Here is a 5,382-nt window from a genome sequence, read left to right as displayed (position 1 = left end):
TGCAATTACAGGTTAAAAACGAAAGTATGTTGTCCTTTTGGGCTAAAAATGTAAATTTGCTGCAACAACGGGTTAAAAACGGAAGTATGCTGCCATTTTGGGCTACAAATGTAAATTTGCTGCAATTACGGGTTAAAAACGAAAGTTTGTTGTCATTTTGGGTTAAAAATGTAACTTTGTTGGTATTTCAGCTCAATCCACAAAATACATGTTTTATATACTTTTTGTCAAAACATCCGTAAATCTGTTATTTCCATCCATAACACTTGTTGAGCATGCGAAATATCATCTATTATGATCAATAATCAAATACCATTCATGGATGTTTGGTTCATAAAAAATCGCATATATAAATACACAATGAGTAAAGTGACTTGAAATGACAAACAATTATTCTAAAAAATTGCTAACCATTATTCTAAAAAAATCATCATCTTTTTTTCTCTTCAAGGTTTTCTCTTTGAAAATTGTTGATTTCACTTTACTTGAGAAACCCCCCCATGATATCTTCTATCTTTGCAAGAATAAAACACTCAACTTCTTTGCATTTGGTCTAATTGTTATGTTATGCCCAATATACCTCCGGGTAAACAAACAAACAAATGATACACAAGCAAATGGGAAGCAATCGAGGGTTAATCCAGCTGATATCTTCTGGCTTTAAGTTTATCACAAAACCAAATGTTATGTTATGATATTTGTAGAATAAAATGGTGATCCATGTTCATAGTAAAGATAAATAAACAAACATTTCCAAAACTACCCCTAATGTTGGATAGCAAAAACAGATAAAAATTAAAAATTAAAAAAAAAAAAAAGTAAAAGAAATTTGTTCAACCTGAGATAGAAAAAAAAACAGAATTTTTTCATTAAAAAACTAGAAAAGACAAATTGCAAGAAATAGCAATGTAATTACTCTTTTAACCAATAAAAACAATGTACATTACGTATATTGGTAATTAGAGTAAAGTACTGTCGCTTTCCATGAAATCCATCAAAAACTAGACCTCGGTTTACCAATACTGGCAGTTTCTGAGTGGATTCCATGTTTATGGAACCACCTTCCTTGCAGACCCTATCAAGAACAGTCAAGAAATCCCTCACCACCATAAATATTCTAAAAGGCTGAGCTTCAAATTTCACTGAGTTTCCATGGAAATACTTAGTGATTTCTTTGACTACAGAAAGTGACACCTCTTCTTGGGCATGAATCTTGATGACCTCCTCTTGTGCTATCCATTCCAGCAGCTTTCTTGACATTTGAAAGACCCGAACTCAAACTAGAAACAATTTGAAGACCAAGTTTCTGGCATTGATTGCCATCATGGTTAGCACTTTTGAGCACAACTTCTAGCAGTTTTAGGAACATCATGTTGTTTTTAAGTTCTTCACAAGCAACCTGATTTAGATTGAAACATTTGGGAGTTATTAAAACACGAAATCAATGAATATTGTCATTTACAATTGATGTTAAATAGAGCTATGGTGTTTAAAATTTACCTCTAGAGTTTGAAACAACTGTTTGAGGTATTCCACTTCTGAATCAAAATTGGAAACAAAGAGCATTGCACCAACTCTTCTAAATGCAAAAGGCACATCAAGAACAGCCTTGACAAATTTCTCAGCTGGACCAATTTTGAGAGGTGAATCGTCTTGATGTTCTTGAAGTTTACGTTCTTCATCTTTTGTTGGAGCCATCTTCATTAAACTTTGAAGGAGCACGGTGCCCAGTGTATCTGCATTGCCTGTATAATCGGTGCATAATGTGATTGATACAGTGTCGTTTATAAATTATGGTGTGGTGTAAATAGAAATGAAGAAGCTCACCTTCTAAAAGTGCATCACAAACTTCCTCAGTTGTCACGCTAAGTGCCCTCAATGAGATTGCGATGTTCTGAGACTTCTTTGGATCAAGAACTTGGTTTTCATGGTTGATTGTTGAGGAAAGAATCTGGCCCCAAATCATAACATGAGAAGAAAAAACAAAAACATATAAGGAGGAGAATATCGACAGGTTTCTTACTTAAAGGAGCTGGATTTGAGGTGATCCCACACCATTTAATGATCAGAGCTTGCTCTCAATTTATCCCAATGAAGAGGTTTTAATTTTGGTTTTGGGGTTTTCTCGTTTGTTTCAAGATTTTCTTGATTTATCAGCAACATTTCTGTAGCAGAAATCGCTGGTTGATGGCTACATATAGGCACATGTCTTGCAGGTTTGATCAAAACCGGTGGATTCAGCCGAGTTGCTGGTGGTGGAGTTGTGCGAATTAGGGTTTCTCTGTGCTTCGTCGGTGGCTGCGGCGGTAAACCAAAATTGAAGCGAAAGCAGGTCTAAATATTAGCTAAGGGAGCTTAGATTCCAGTTTCATTCGTGGTCGTGGCGGATGCGAACATCGGTGGGTAAAGGAAGGGAAGAAAATTTTGTTCTTGATGCATCAGTGTGTGATGAATGAATCGACGGTGACTGTTCTTTTGTAGGTGTAGCGAATGAATGGAGGAGGTGTAATACACGGTTCTGATGAAGAGAGATAAGGGAGGAGGAAAAGGGGACGATGGTGGGTAAAGTCAAACAAAAATAAAAGGAGTAAAACATCAAAAGTCAAAACTACGTAGTTTTAATAATCAGGGTACACAACCTTAGGTACCCTCAAGGGTATATTCACTTTTCCCATATATATATATATATATATATATATATATATATATATATATATATATATATATATATAATCATTCGAACGGTTTCAGGTAATGGGTTTCGGTTTCGGGTAGGGGGTAATCGGGACGGGTATTTTGTTTACCATCCCCGTAACCAAACCCGTGAAAATTTTCTAAAAGCATACCAAACCCGATCCCGGACCTGATTAACCGACCCCAAACCCGACTCTAATATGTCACTTTTCGGTTTTCACCATCGGGTTCGGTTTCTTTTATCATCCCTAATTTGGATAAAAGGATTTATAAAGAAAAAAATATATTTAATTTCTCAATTAGCAAGTATACCTTTTGTATTTTGCGTGTATTAGAAAAGATTATAATATGCCGCTCGAAAGCTCGAATATCCGTAAAGCCCAAGGGGCCGACATCCCCTTCAACATTTTTGCCTTTTGGCTTTTGGTGTGTTTCCACGTTCTTTTGTCAATGTTGACATACACTGAAATAAGGATAAGATTTGTAACATTGTGAATGACTTTTGAATAGTCGTATCCTCTTTATCCGAAAAGTAATGGTAGTGGCTTTTTTAGCATACATATTTTTAAAAAATAAAGATATTTAGTTGCTATTTAGTATGCAAGAAAAATGTTATGTAACGAATAAATTTTTTAGGTCAATAAAGTTTTAATCGTATTTAATTGACTAGCATTTTTTTTGGTTTATTATACTATTGGAAAATTCAACAAAGTAAGTTAAGTATTTTAGACAAATGATAAATGAACTTCGATGAAACTTGCGAAATAAAACTTTTGAAAAATGAAATCAAAACTAAACACAGTATTCAACGTGGTCCGGTCAAAGTGACATGCGTCTACTGACGAGAGAGAGAGAGAGAGAGAGAGAGAGAGAGAGAGAGAGAGAGAGAGAGAGAGAGAGAGAGAGAGAGAGAGAGAGAAGATTTTATTAAAATTTCAAGAACTATTGCAAAAACTCAATGTTGCATCTTACTTGTGCTCTCAAAATAAAAGAATCATTCTTGCTTACAAACTGCTCCAATAATAAGTATGCTCTCATAATGATTGTTCTCTTCAAAATACTCACGAAATTAGCCTAGAATAACAATGGAGATGTGTGCCTATTTATTGGCAAACATGAGAAACCCTTAATATGATGGGTCAGACCAATCCATAATTAGCCCATGAAGGGGATGCCCTAAATCTCAGCCAATCACAAATAGTCGTGCAATAACTTCTTCTTTCTTGACAAAGCTTTCCCTCGTTAGCAGAACTTTATGCCACTAAATAGAGATTTCTATCACCAGCAGAGCTTTCTACCACCAAACAAAGTTGTTTGTCACTAATAGAGTTTTTTTTATCACCAACAAAACTTTCTACTACTAAACAGATCTTTCTCTCACCAAAGAAAGCTTTCTCGCACCAGCAAAGCTTTCTACCACCAAATAGAGTTTTCACTCACCAACAAAGACTTTTGCCACCGAATGGAGCTTTCTCTCACTAGTAGAGCTCTCTGCCACCAACAATGCTTTCTCTTATCAGCAGAACTTTCTTTCACCAACAGAGCTTTTTGCTACCAACAGAGCTTTCTATCGAGACGTCACACCCCCATAATCTCTCACTTGAAGGTTTGAATAACTTAGTCTTCATTTGTCATTCAGTTCTTCATCATTCCTTAATTTTTCTCTTTCTCTTCCTTTTTTTTCTCTCTCTCTCTCTCCCTCCCTCCCTCTCTCTCTATCTTGCTAACCTTTCTCTTTAAACTTTTGGAATGCCATTTGAAGCTATGTGATGCTTTAATTTCTCAATGGTAACCACCTTGGTGAACATATGTTGGATTCTTTGTTCCAAAGATTTTCTTCAAAGTCAAAGTTTCATCATTGATTAACTCTCGAATGAAATGGTATCTTATCTGAATGTGTTTCATTCTACTAAGAAACACTAGATTCTTCACCAGGTGAACTGCACTTTGGTGGTCATAATGTAATACATAATCCTCCTGATGTATTCCAAGTTCTAATAAGAATTTATTCAACCATATAAGCTCTTTAACTGCTTCTGTAAGAGCCATATATTCTATTTTTATACTTCAGAGAGAAACACACTTTTGTAACCTAGACATCTAGCTGATTGTTGTACCTCAAAATGTGAACACATAACCTGTTGTGCTGTTACCGGAATCCGTACACCCACCCAAATCTGCATCAACGAACCCTTCTAATACAACCCCTTTTCTTCTGTAACATAAGGCAAGCTCATTTTTTTCCTTTCAAATAGCGTAACTGTAACACCCATAAAATTCAAGCCAATTTAAAACTTTTAAATCATTTAAAACCACTCAGTTATTACAATTTATTTTTCAAAATAGTTTAAACATCATAGTTCCCAGAAATCATATTCATAATTCGAGGAAGTGTACGGTCACGCCTTCGCCTTCCCACGGCCATCCGCTGAACCTGAAACAATAAACTGAAACTGTAAGCCCGAAAGCTTAGTGAGTTACCCCCAAAATACCCATACACACAACGATACGCATACAATAACAAACATCATACTATGGGTCCAATCATCCATCAGGATGGAATACCCCATGCCCTCAACCATCAAGTTGGAATGCCCATATACTACGAGTCCAATCATCCTCAGGATGGAATACTATCGGCCCACAACCATCAGGTTGGAATGCCCACACACAATACATATATAATAG

General features: G+C 35.8%; 1 pseudogene; it reads right to left on the bottom strand.

The window, feature by feature from the left end:
• Window positions 1-846: 846 nt before the first annotated feature.
• LOC128133703 (formin-like protein 1) lies at window positions 847-4,743 on the bottom strand (annotated as a pseudogene).
• Between the last annotated feature and the right edge of the window lie 639 nt (window positions 4,744-5,382).

The sequence above is a fragment of the Lactuca sativa genome, chromosome 4 (assembly GCF_002870075.4).
Source record: "Lactuca sativa cultivar Salinas chromosome 4, Lsat_Salinas_v11, whole genome shotgun sequence".
Lineage (NCBI taxonomy): Eukaryota > Viridiplantae > Streptophyta > Magnoliopsida > Asterales > Asteraceae > Lactuca > Lactuca sativa.
Note: the sequence above shows the minus strand (reverse complement) of the source record. Positions and strands in the feature narration are given on the sequence as shown.